This window comes from Takifugu rubripes, chromosome 5 (genome assembly GCF_901000725.2).
Source record: "Takifugu rubripes chromosome 5, fTakRub1.2, whole genome shotgun sequence".
Taxonomy (NCBI): domain Eukaryota; kingdom Metazoa; phylum Chordata; class Actinopteri; order Tetraodontiformes; family Tetraodontidae; genus Takifugu; species Takifugu rubripes.
In genome coordinates this window covers 1112961-1127224 of record NC_042289.1, presented here as the reverse complement: position 1 = coordinate 1127224, position 14264 = coordinate 1112961, and the positions used below count along the sequence as shown (strand labels likewise).

The 14264-nt window shown below is 44.0% G+C and overlaps 1 long non-coding RNA gene across 1 annotated transcript; it reads right to left on the bottom strand.

Annotated features, from left to right (window-relative positions):
* Positions 1–535: 535 nt before the first annotated feature.
* LOC105416406 (uncharacterized) lies at positions 536–9391 on the bottom strand. Its single transcript, XR_964536.2, has 4 exons — positions 9235–9391; positions 6822–6957; positions 966–1072; positions 536–842 (listed from the first exon to the last, which is right to left on the bottom strand). It is a non-coding gene; the product is annotated as an uncharacterized lncRNA (long non-coding RNA).
* Between the last annotated feature and the right edge of the window lie 4873 nt (positions 9392–14264).

Genomic DNA, 14264 nt, shown 5'->3' with positions numbered 1-14264 from the left:
CACTGTCTTAGTTTTTTTTTTTTTTACTAATCATCTTTTATATTTGCAAGGAAATGTTACAAATCAATTCAACATTTACTCAAAAAAGAGTTTTGGGGGTCGCATTGAGACGTCACCGCCTCCAAAATATCATATCTCAATCCCTTTAATCTTAATCCCTTAATGTGGTAAGGTTGATCCAGTTCAGATTATGTCATGAGATCATGTCGGAGTGTTGTTACAGGAACTAAATGCTGCAGAAGTTGAACACATAAAAGGGGCATTCAGTGATTTTCACCAGTATGATTAACATTCAACGCTTTATTCCATTCACGATGTTTCTGAAAGCATATCAATTAAAACACGCCCGGGTTGTATCGATTGCAACCTGCAAAATGGTTTATTGTTGCTCTAGATTTTAGAATGCAATTGCAGTGTTAAACCACAAGGGGGAGAAGAATCGCTTTATGTGCAACTTCAGCACAAATCATTCGACATGTTGATGTTAAAACGGTAGTCTGAGATCTAGAAAAATAAATCAAACGGGAACTTCGGGTACCAATTATTTCATACGTTTATTTTCCATTTATAAGTATTCATCTGACTTACAATTTATATCACAGACCAGCAACTCGCTGGATCTGTCTTCAAGTCGATCAGACATGGAGAAACAAAGGGAATGATGGAGGGACTGAGAGACACCACACAAGCCTAACAGAGAGAGAGAGAGAGAGGGGGGGTACTGCTGCCAGCCTGAATCAACAGAAAGTTTGTCACTCCATCATCAAAGTTGATGTTATCCAGTCCAGTGCTGTTGTGCAGAGAGGGAATGCTGGGAACTTGGAGGACTCAGTGCAGTGGACCTGAAAGAGAAAAGTAGTAGATGGGGGGAAGGTTAAAAAACAAATGATTTATTCAAGGCTTTCGTGTAAAAGGTTTTACATGGAGGTACTTTTGGATTGTTGATAATAAAGTCAAATCCTTACATTTGAGATTGCAGGAGACTCATGATGTTCCCTTGGCCACATTCTTCACACAAGCAGCAAAGTCCTCCATCAGATCTTTGCAGCCCTCAGTGCCCTTCTCTGCAATACTAGGAAGGACAACAAAAGCATGTTCTCATTGACATCCAAGAACTGTTGAATATCTGGTGGCTATTTCCAGGTTTTCAGGGGTTTGCATGTACTGTAGCACAAAACAGGGGATTAATCTCCTACTGGATTTATGTGCTGTCCTACACAAAAATAATGGAAGAAATTAGTGTATTTTTCATTGAATAGTAAGGATCTAATAATGCTATAGCAATCCAAAGGTCTGTTTCACAGTTTGTGTGTATTTTTTTTATCACCCAGAGGTAAGTGAAAATGAAAAATCCATGAACTGTGTGGCGTTGGGGAGGCAAAAAGATAAGCTAGTTTATCTTATAAGCAGAACTGAACCTAAACAAGTCCAACAAACTCTGTTGACAAAACAGATGTTTGAGCCACATTCTAACAGGTATCTGAAGCTCAAAAGCATTGAAACATCAGTGCCCAGAGGGCAGATGAGGTGAAGATGAATGCAAATTCAGCTCCTCTTCCAAATGTTTAACTATTAACCAACTGGAAAAACAAAATATGTGAATAGAATAAATCAACAAAATGTGATATAAACAATATGTAGAATTTTTCTTATTTTTAATGGTAAAGTTTATGCCACTGACATCTTCTCAATGACAAAAAAGAAACAAGAGCAGATAGAGGGAGAGGCTAGCAGATTATTTCAGGCTCTGGTGCAGGAGAGAACACAGCAGCCGACACTGCCGCGCAGCATTAGGGTGATGGAGCGAGAGAGAAAGGGAGGGAGGGAGGGAGGAAGGGAGGGAGAAAGTGGGCAGAGGGAGGAGTGAAAGGCCATGTGGATGGCCCCATCTGTTTGATAGGAGTAAACGCAGGGGGGGAGCAAGTGAGAGAGATTGCGTGATCATACGCAGATGACAAAACACGGGGCTTAGAGGGTGAGCTGAGAGGAGGAGTTTCATGGTGCATGAATGGAGCCGCACATCTATGAATCCTGTTGATGGTTAACAGAATACACAGCAACCGCTTTCACGGGATTACATAATCCGAGATTGCAACATGTTAACAAATATTCTTTTAGAAACATTTGTCTGAATAAACAGGGGTCAGGGGAGTCATCTGCAGAAGATGCACAAGTCAGAGGATCTACAACTACAGAGAATGACCTATGTTCTGCTGCTTTTCTCTGGCTATGAGGCTCTATTAGTGATGTAACACCCAGATTATCAGTCAGCACTTTACTCTTTGCCAGAAGGGCTGTGTGTTGGTCATAAATAGAAGGGAAACCACTGACTTTATACCACTGTCAGCATCATTGTTGCCATTTGTGTGTGTGTGTGTGTGTGTGTGTGTGTGTGTGTGTGTGTGTTGTTTTCAAAACAGTAAAAAAGCCAACGGATGCCGACAGTGACATTAGATAATCCTGCTGTTAATTTGTGGCATATGAAAGTTGTATTTTGCCTAAACCAGTATAACCAGTATATGAAACAGACGTTCCACAGAGCCATATAGAAAGGCTCGAAGGCTGTGTTGATGCTGTGTAAATAGCAGCACAGGGTTTTGGCTTGACACAATGTAGCCCACAAAATATAGTGACAATCGACATGGTAGAAAATTAAAACTGAAATCAACTATAAATTTATGGATAATTAAGTCAATAACCAGTTGTTAAACTAGAGTCTTGGTAGTTATTTAGCAAGCCTGTTTGTTGTTCCTGTCATTTTATGCAGAATATAAATGGACTACATATTTAGAGATTCACTATTTTAGTCCTCTTGCTTTAAAAATACAAATAAATACACTTTAGCTCATGATAAGCGTTGTAACGTCATTGGTTCAGCAGTTTCTATTTAATTGCTGTGTCCATCAGCTCCAAACACATTTGAAAGAATACACAATTAGTGAAGTATGTCCCCTGAGAATGTGGTTTGGAAGAAACATGAATGAACGGGAGTCAAAGGTCAGTGAGGCAGTACAGCAAGGCTGTGGGTAATGACCTGATGACATCATCATCCCAACGATCATGCAACCTCCTGAGAGATGGCACAAATGAGTGAGGTCATGTTACAGGAGCACGCTGTCAGAGTTTGGGCTGCAGTGGGGCAGGCTCTGTTGTATTTATTAGATTCTGACATCTCTGTAAATGGATAAATGCTGACAACCAACATGATCTGTGATGTAAACCAATCCCCCAGTTTTGAAGGCTCATCGGCTCACCCTGACTCACACGTTGCCAGACTAACATCATCACCCTGATGTCGTCCCAGGAAATTGCTGAATTATTTAGATGGCCTAGCTATAGCCTGTCCTCGGGGACAAACATGCATTATAGATCAATGAGCAGGTGCAGCGATAAAACATGATGTAGTGATTAAATGAGCAGCACAGTCATGTGATCAGCCCCGTCTAGCGGTAGGACGATTAATGCACACCTCAGCTAATTTTTGTAAATCACTAAAAATGACAATAAAAGGATAATAAATATGCCTTGAGCATGGCACTAGGAACAAATATATCCATGATCCCACCTGCTGTTAAAGAGGTGGGGCAGTGTTGCCAAATTGTCTCATTTAGTGGGGTTTAGAAGATGCTTTGTGCTTTAAGATTCAAGATTCAAGATTCAAGATGTACTTTATTCATCCCCGTAGGGAAATTAAATTGTAGTAGCAGTCTAACGTGGATTAATATAAATCCTCTTTCATTTACATTCGGTGTGAGTAAATGTATGTCATCTGCTGTGCTCTTCTATATGTGCTTGGAAACTGATTTGGAAAACTTTGAGAGGCTTCAAATGTGCCAAAGATATTGAAACCCTTAAGAGATCATCTGTCTGTACAAAGAATAGTCGTAGATGCCACAGAAACACACCCACCATATATATTTTGGTCTGGACAGTGGCACTGAGGAAGAGTTAGGGGACTCCCCATTAGACGGTGATAAAATGACTCTGATTACAGACTTCTGCAGAGTTGTAACAAACTCCACACTGTAGGCACGACGGCACAACCGCAGTTGCCACATCTGTTGCAACACACAGATAATAGCAAAGTGCATCAATGGCACACGTTTTATACAGCACGCTGATTTTCTCGCTCTATCTGTGCCTGTATCCACATATTTAGCCTTTGTCACATGTTCAGTTTCAACCCTAAAGACATTAGAACATGATCCTTAATGCACAGGTAAACAAACAGGACTCATGGATTGAATCTAATTAAATAAACGACTCATTCAAGGTAAATGTTTTTAAAACCATAACTAATCCTGAAAATGATCAACCTCGGCCTGCGCAGAGGCCACGTGTCCCTGTCGAGTTCACATGTCTGCCTGGTTTAAAAGCAGCAGGTGTCAGTAGTAAAGTGATCTATGAAGGGACACATGTCATCGTATCCTTCACATGTAGCCCCTCCTGCATGCGAACATGACCATCATGGTAAGTGAGCAGAGGGGGTGAGTTTAATTACAGGGGTGGCCTCCATTTTGCCTGCTGTAATACACAGTCGAAGGAGCGATCACACATTGGGGGGAATTATTCGAAATTTGCAGGTAATTTTACCTTCAGCTAGGATAAGAGAGCAGGAGTGATTCCCTCCTGAGCATCTTATTACCAGCAGTTGTGAGAAGGAGTGACTTTGAGCAGAGCAGAGGTCAGCAGGTGCGTCTTAAATGCAGCCTCAGGAATCTCGTGCACGGGGTTCAGTGACAACCTTTGGTGAAGAGGGAGCGGTTCGAATATTTCTCATTTTTGGCCAGAAGAGGGCTGTGTTAAAACCCCTTAAAGGCAAAATTCAAGTGTTTTTGAGAGAACACCAATGCAAAACTTGATTATTACTAGTCACCAGCTCACACTTTTTTAGTAACACTTGTGCATAAATGTCTGGTATATCACGATATTAAAATGGCAGAAGTTCCAAACTGTATTTTATAAATCTATTATTAGCTTCAGTTTGTTTTAAAGGATTCTTATGTCATGTAGTTTTCTTTACTTTTGTAAGACTATTAATTAATGACAAATTTGAAAGTATTTTCTGCCACTGTAAAATTGCATAATCATGAAAATAGAGACATTATAAATCTAAAAGCACCACACATACAGGATTTTCAACTCAATCAAGAGGCGGCGGGATCAAGACTACCTGTATGGAGTCGTCTGAAGCTCACAAATTCACAGCAGTAGCTCAAGGGCCCGTTTTCTAATTCTGGTGTGGCCACATTTTACTTTTTCTTGTGTGGCAAATAACAGCTCACAAGCGAATCGCCTAACACTGGCGCAAATGATCACCTCGTGGCTCTTATGCTATACAGCAAGTTCACACCTCTGCCTTTATCGACCTGGGGAGTAGCATTGGCGGCTCTCATTTTATCCAGTTTTATTGCTTGTGTGACACACCTTTTTACAGCCGCCATGGTCACATGACGACAAAAGCAGGAAGCAAAACAAACCCAAAACCTATGAAGACGGGATCTTGGTGTTGTACTGTGGTACAATATAATGATATAATAATGAATATATTGACATATATATCCAATGGCATTTGCCACACACAATATGCAAGGTTGCTGCTTACAATACATGTAGAAAGGAACAACTATTAACATTTTGTGTGCTTTCATACTGTATTTATTGATGTGCTTTATTGTGTTGACATGAGCTGCATGGACACAAAAAAAGGAGTCACTGTCCAAAACGTATCCTGTTTTGAATCTACGAATTGGCGCAGATCTTAAAGTGTCCTCGGCGTAAATTAAAGCTTGCACCAAGCAACTTTTGCAAATAATTAGTCAATCTACCCCTCCGCCTCTTCTCTTATCATGAGCAGCCACATGTTCACTGACACCTTATCAAGGCTTGAACAGGTTTGGCAGACTTGACCAGTAAAAAGTGTCATGCCTGTAGGCGAATGGCTACAAAAAAGCCACACCTGCTATAGCTATGTCCTAAGTAATGTATGTGCTTAATGTAAAATAATGCAGTAGGAGTTCCTGATAATCTGGTTTGGAGCTTAAGCTGTGGCTTAGCAAGAGTCCCAAAAAAAAAAAAGAAAACCCGATCTGATAAAATGGACTGGTCTGGGTAAGACGTGCGGATGTTTGAGGACTCACATCAAGGCGATGGGTCGTGTCATTAAACGGCTTACATGGCCTGTACGTGCACAAATGGGTGTCATCTGCATATAAGGGTTCAGTTTAGGGTTAAAAAGAAAAAAGAAAAAAACATCCCCAAAATGTCGCCGTCCTGGGTGCCTCGGACAAGCAAACCCAGCCAACGCAACGTATTCTAGGGAGATGGAGGATAGTGATGCAAGCAGATTCCCAGCCTCCATTCATGCGTACGGGTGGAAATCCAACCAGAACAAGCTACTGCAAGCATTATTAACGCCCCGATCACTCGGGCTCCACAGGGTTCCCCCCAAGTTTTCACAACCTTATCCCCATGTATCGGAATGTCAAATGTAGTTACAACGCTAGGCATCCTTAATCTCGAAAGACGCCATTTTTTAAAATGGCGCACATCAATATTTGGTCTAAAGGTCTGCAAAAGGCAAATCAGAACCCATTTTTGGGAAATATGGTCTGTGCATCTATATCTATATTGCGTCTCGGGACTTCCTTTGAGAAATGACATGTGAAAAAAATCCCGCCGTTTGTGATCATTAGTGGTGAATTTAGAGGTGGTCGGAATATCCTCTGGGAGATGTCCGGAGTTTAAGGTCATAATGAGAGACCTTCACCGTACAACAGCATGCATTTAATACTGATCCATTTTTGTGCCTGGTTGCCTACCATTTGTCCAGGTCAGCCTTGATGCTGGTGCAGGCAGCAGGAACGGGGGCCTCGGCGGGAGCAGCAGGGGTCTCAGAGTCTGACATGTCTGTGATGCTGGGAGGTGTCGTGGGTTCGTGTCCCGTCCTTTAAATGCCTGTGGATTTCAGAAACCAGAGAGACAGAAAGAGAGTGATAGAGAGAGGGGAGAGAGCGAGAGAGAGAGAGAACGACAGAGGAGATGAGAGGAGTGGTAAATGGGGAGGGCACATGGGAGAGGGTGGGAGGAGATAAACACGTGAGAGGGCAGCACACGTGTGTAGTAGCAGTCCTTTGACAAGGTCAGAGGGCACAGGGGCGAAGGGGCAGTGACCTAGAATACATGCAAACGAGCAGATCAAAATGGATACGATGAAGTGAAGCTTCCCCAGAGGATGACAGCAACAAGTATGAATCTTGGCCTTAAAGTGTTAAAAGTGTCAGTAACTACATATGCACAATATGTAAAATACTGTACAATGCCCTCTAGACTAATAGTTTGAATACATGCTGGAAAAACCTGTTTGAAAATATGATATAAATGTATTACTTTTGCTCTGACAGGATTAATCTGTAAAGTAACTTGTTGCTAAATGCAGCAGAGTATAATGTCATATTTGTCTATACAATGTCGAATATATTAGCAGACAATCATTCATTTACAAGCCTTTTTAAAGTGCCAACTCAGAGAATGCTTGATTTCACAAAGGTCCATTGAAACACTCAGATAATGAACATAATATTACTGCAGACAAAAATCCCTTTTTACACATATCAACACAGGGATGATGGATGTACGGTAGACGAAAAAAAAACCTACTGAACAGTGCCATCTAGCGGCTACGCGAGTGAAGCATCCTATGACTGCTTCAGGCACATGGTTGCCATACTTGGGAGATTAGAGAGTGGAGCACAGCCAGAAATGACATGTAACCAAGCACTTTTACTCATGATTGTAAGTCACGTCTTATTTCAGGAGTTATACAATGAGATAATACAATGAGATTAACTTCTTTGAAGGTTACACGTTGCACCAGGGACTAATAAAAGGTTTCTCAAAGTCATCTTCGGAAGAAAGCAAAGCTTGAGACCACATGAGATTTTTTTTTTCTTGAAAGCTTTATCCCTTGTGTGGTTGCAGGGAGGGAGCTCGAGCACATCCGAGCAGCATACAGGCTAGGGCAAGGTTCACCACTGGATGAGTTGCCAGCTCATCATGGGGCCCTACCGGACTTTGGGTTTGGTACCTTGCTCAAGGGTGCCTTAACAGTGCACTGAAGGTGTCCTTCTTCTGCTCTTTCTATCAGCAAACCTTCCACTTATCAGCCCAGTCTCCCATAGTTTGAGCTGCCCCACCCAAAATGGAACCAATGATTTCAATGGGATTTATGTTTCATTGTTATTACTAAGTAATGAGGGCTGAGACAGATACTATAATTGTGACATTTATTGCTAATGATATGCAAGCTTACTTGTAATAAATAACAGTTATTGGAAATGCCCGGATGTTAGATGCCCTTGCTTGTACAAAGCATTTCCAAGGTCACAGCCAGAAGGTCACTGGAATAAAATGGAGCGTAACATAATAATCTATCCCCCAGTATTCAGGTTTGAATATTTGAAGAGAATGACCTTAAAACAAACAGTAAACTTTCTCAAATATGTTTTGCAGTCGATGAGTTAAAGACCAAACTTATAGGCCAAAGACCTTAAAGCTTTCTGCACATGTTCCAAATATACATATTTACTTGTTGCTCATTAAATATTACTTCTGATGTTGAAGCTGATGAAGGCCCCACTCTTCCCTCACTGTAAAACATTATTTACATTACCTTTCTATTTCGTCTGATCTGTTTGTTTATAAGAGCCTATTTTTATGGGTTATGGGTTACAGAACCCTTGAATGATAGAAAAATCGATTAATTTTAGTGTACATTTTTACTTTTGAAAACTAAATTGTCATGTAATCACTTGCATAAACAGCATACCCTATGACTGAGAGTCAAGGTAACATATAGAGGTGATATTAAAAGTAGTTTTGTTGAAATTTTTTTTTTACTGCAGACTCAAAAGTACATGCAGTGAATTTGTAAGCTCTATATTAGGAAACAAAAAGGACGGGGGGGGGGGGGGGGAATCCCCATTTACTCTTAGAATTGAAGGTTTTGAATTATATTAGAACTGTGCAAGATAACCACAGCTGCATTTAAATAAACCAATTTAGACAAAAACCCTCACAGCAAACTGAAGTTTGAGGCTTCTTCACACCTGAGTATCCATTTTCACAGGCGGATGAGAACAGAATGTACTCTACAGCAGCAGATGCTGTTTCCTGGGCAGACTTGCAACATGAACAACAACATTGTTCACGAATGTTCGCCGTGACCCCCCCTACCTGTGTCCAGATGAGACGCGTTGGCTCTGGAGCAGCAGCACCGAGTGTGTGACAGGATAAAAGAACCAGCAACTTTGGTAGTGCGGCAGCAGCTTGAATAGGAACTCCGTGAAAAGGGGGAGTGTGAGCTCCGGTTTTTACAGTTTCACTGAGGGTGGGAGGAGTGTGACTGATTTTATGGGCCTGTGTGCATGTATGTGCTCCTGGTATGTGCACTGTCCTGGAACTAACAGGCAAAGGGTGAAGAGGGGTTTGGGCATCAAGAGAAAAAGAAGATGTGCCAGTTTGTGAGTTGGAGAGCACGTGTTTGGATGCCTGACTAAAGGACAGTGGCAAAGTCACGACATCATCGTAGTAAAGGAGTGAAATATGGCACGGTTCCTTTTTGTCACATTCTGCGCAAAGACCCTCAGGCTCTTTCTGCTGACTCGGCAGCCAGCACAACATGTTCAAACACCAAAAACACACCCATCATCCACCTCGTTTGCTTTGGAAAAATAAAAAGAAAGACGAGAAAACAGTGACCAAACTAGTTTCTGTGAGCATGTGGTCGCAACAGCTCAGCTGGACATTCACAAGTCCGTGGAACGCCGCTGAATTCTTCAAAGTTACTATTTAGATTGAAAATCTGGTTCATCCAGCTTTTGAAAAATAATGGCTAAATCAGAATGGACAAAGTAAGATCGATTGCTTTATAATTAAGGTCATTCTCAGTTGCCGTCCAAGGAATATTTTCTACATTCATACACACAATTCATCGACTACCTTCGAGGCTATATGGTGATGTTTGTGTATTTTATTTGTAATATTTATAAAGTTCAGTGTAACTTCGGTCTGTTGGGATTGAGTGGAAGTGTGCTCTGCGCTCTGACAGAGAAATGACCTTTGACATACATAAACCTAAGAAAGAACACCAGGAGCAATTTTGAGACGAGAAATCTGACTCTTAACACTGACCTACAGCCGCCCCAGCGCCCTGGCAGACAAGGAAAATAAAATATTGAAGTGAATATTCATCATCGTTCTACAACTTAAGAACATATTAATATTCTAAAACTAAAAAAAGCCAAAATTTATGTCACATTGTAAATATGCACATTGGATTTTTTTTCAACTGGAAGTTGGAGAGAGTTAAGTTTTTGGAACATTTATTATATACCGGTAGTTTTGTTTTTTTTTACATTTCATGCCACATAAATTTGTTGTATATTTAATATTTTTGTAAATGTTAAACACACCCTTTCAAGAAGATAAATGTAAACTGAAGAGAACTCGAAAGGAAAATCAAATATTTCACAAGAGTTGGATCAACAGGCAATTTAAATAAGCCAAAAACTCTTCTGACACACGTTTACCTGTGATGCTACAGTATAGCCGCTTGGCGGCGCTGCTGGCGTGATTGAAACGAACTGGTCAAGAATCGTGCATTCAGGTCACGTGTATGAAATAACGAGGAGACACAACACTAGAAAATGAAACAACAAAAGGTCACGGTTTCACAACTTAAAACTGCTGTCACACGCTTTCCTGGAGTTTCAGCAGGACTGTGAGCAATTACAACAGCAATTATTACTCACCGAATACAAATGTGATTTGTGATAGTAGCTACGTTTCTCACAGATATGTTGGGATGTGGTGATTGATCTGCTATCTAACTCCACATTAGGGTTTGTGAGTCTTCTCGAGAGGGGTTGGGCTGTCTACCACTCTGGAGTTGCCGATGGTGGGAGGCGACGGGCAGGGGTGGCAATTCTTGTTGCTCCCCAGCTCAGTGCCTGTATATTGGAGTTTACCCCGGTGGATGAGAGGGTAGCCTGCTTTTGCCTTCGGGTGGGGGGACGGATCCTGACTGTTGTTTGTGCCTATGGTCCAAACAGCAGTTCAGTTATCCACCCTTTTTGGAGTCCTTAGAGGGAGTGCTGGAGAGTGCCCCTTCTGGGGGTTCCCTCATCCTCCTGGGTGACTTCAATGCTCACGTTGGCAACGACAGTGTGACCTGGAGAGGTGTGATTGGGAAGAACGGCCCCCCTGATCTGAACCCGAGTGGTGTTTTGTTATTGGACTTCTGTGCTCGTCTCAGATTGTCCATAACGAACACCTTGTTCAGACATAAAGGCGTCCACATGTGCACTTTTCACCAGGACGCCTTAGGCCCCAGATCGATGATCGACTTAGTGGTTGTGTCATCGGATTTGCGGCCGCATGTTCTGGACACTCGGGTGAAGAGAGGGGCGGAGCTGTCAACTGATCACCACCTGGTGGTGAGTTGGCTCCGATGGTGGGGAAGGATGCCGGACAGACCCGGCCGACCCAAACGTATTGTGAGGGTCTGCTGGGAACACCTGGCAGAGTTTCCTGTCCGAAGGAGCTTCAGCTCGCACCTCTGGGAGAGCTTTGACCATGTCCCGGGGGAGGCGGGGGACATTGAGTGGACCATGTTCCGTGCCTCCATTGTTGAGGCAGCTGACTGGTGCTGTGGCCGCAAGGTGGTTGGTGCCTGTCGTGGCGGCAATGCCTGAACCCACTGGTGGTCACCAGCGGTGAGGGATGCCGTCAGGCTGAAGAAGAAGTCCTATCGGGCCTTACTGGCCTGTGGGACTCCTGAGGCAGCAGATAGGTATCGGCAGGCCAAGTGTAGCTAAGGAGTGCAGCTACGGCTGTTGCCAAGGCAAAGACCCGAGCATGGGAAGAGTTGGGGAGGCCATGGAGAACGACTTTCGGACGGCCTCGAAAAGGTTCTGGACCACCATCAGGCGTCTGTGTATAGTGGTGATGGTGTGCTGCTGACCTCAACACGGGATGTTGTGGATCGGTGGAATGAATACTTCGAGGACCTCCTCAATCCCACCAACACGCCTTCCAATGAGGAAGCACGACCTGGGGACCTGGGGATAGGCTCTCATGTCTCCGGGGCTGAATTTGCCGAGGTAGTCAAAAAACTCCTCGGTGGCAAGGCCCCGGGGGTGGATGAGATCCGCCCAAAGTTCCTTAAGGCTCTGGATGTTGTAGGGCTGTTGTGGTTGACTCGACTCTGCAACATCGCGTGGACATCGGGGGCAGTGCCGCTGGATTGGCAGACCGGGGTGGTAGTCCCTCTTTTTAAGAAGGGGGACCGGAGGGTGTGTTCCAACTATAGGGGGATCACACTCTTTAGCCTCCCTGGTAAGGTCTATTCAGGGGTACTGGAGAGGAGGGTCGGCCGGATAGTCGAACCTCGGATTCAGGAGGAGTAATGTGGTTTTCGTCATGGGCGTGGAACAGTGGACCAGCTCTACACCCTCAGCAGGGTCTTCGAGGGTGCATGGGAGTTTGCCCAACCAGTCTACATGTGTTTTGTGGACTTGGAGAAGGCATTCGACCATGTCCCTTGGGGGTTCTGTGGGGGGTTCTCCGAGAGTATGGGGTGTCGGGCCCACTGATACGGGCCGTCCGCTCCCGGTCACCGATTCTGTTCATAATTTTTATGGACAGAATTTCTAGGTGCAGTCATGGTGTTGAGGGGGTCCAGTTTGGTGACCTCAGGATTGGTTCTCTGCTTTTTGCGGATGATGTGGTCCTATTGGCGTCATCGGCCCGTGACCTCCAACTATCACTGGATCAGTTCGCCGCCGCATGTAAAGCGGCGGGGATGAAAATCAGCACCTCCAAATCCGAGGCCATGGGTCTAAACCGGAAAAAGGTGGAGTGCCTTCTCCGGGTCAAGGAGGAGATCCTGCCCCAAGTGGAGGAGTTCAAGTACCGTGGGGTCTTGTTCACTAGTGAGGGAAGAATGGAGCAGGAGATCGACAGGCGGATCGGTGCGGCGTCCGCTGTAATGTGGACTCGTCCGTAGTGGTGAAGAGAGAGCTGAGCCGAAAGGCGAAGCTATCGATTTACCAGTCGATCTTCGTTCCTACCCTCACCTATGGTCATGAGCTTTGGGTAATGACCAAAAGAACAAGATCACGGGTACAAGCGGCCGAAATGAGCTTTCTCCGTAGGGTGGCTGGGCTCTCCCTTAGAGATAGGGTGAGAAGCTCTGCCATCCGGGAGGAGCTCGGAGTAGAGCCACTGCTCCTCCGCATTGAGAGGAGCCAGATGAGGTGGCTTGGGCATCTAGTTAGGATGCCCCCTGGACGCCACCCTGGTGAGGTGTTCAGGGCATGTCCCTCCGGTAGGAGACCCCCGGGAAGACCCAGGACACGTTGGAGAGACTATGTCTCTCGACTGGTCTGGGAACGCCTGGGGATCCCCCTGGATGAGCTGGAAGAAGTAGCTGGGGAGAGGGAAGTCTGGGCTTCTCTTCTTAGGCTGCTGCCCCCGCGACCCGACCCCGGATAAGCAGCAGAGGATGGATGGATGGATGGATGGATGGATGGATGATGGATGGATGGATGGAGAACAGGGAATAGGGAATTAAATTCAACGGAGGAGGACACAACAAAATACGCAATGTAAATCCAGAAATCAAAATAAATGTAATGTGTAATTTCCAGTTCCAAAGACATCCATCTTTGGACTGTGTGAGACAGGCATCAGAGAGCCCATGTGGGTAAAGGGAGAACTCGCAAATTGTGCAGAATTCCCTGGTCAACAGGGGAATAGAATCCAGTGCCTCACTGCTGTGAAGCAACATTGCTGACCACTGTACAACTGTAGATTGATTACTTTAACATGTTGTAAGTACAGATAGAAAAATTTCAATGATGTCTTGCAAAGCTGGTTGATGAGTCTCCGACCAACATGTGACCTAAAGCGGCCAGGTTTACAAATGCTCAAATAAACTTCACATGTATTGACCCAGGACAAAATTTACACCCCTGAAATGTTGTCTACTGATGCCAATATTGCATTTAATCCATGTTTAAGGACAAAAACCCCCATTATCAGTGTGCACCAGTACAATAATGTACAATAATGCACCAGTTTTACTCTTGACCATCGCTTATTCCTGATCAGGCATTAATGGAAAAGTCTTGATTTGCTGCCATGTGACTGGCAGCGAGTTAACGTTGGCATCGGCGAGACTGTTGAAATTCAAACTTTTCCTC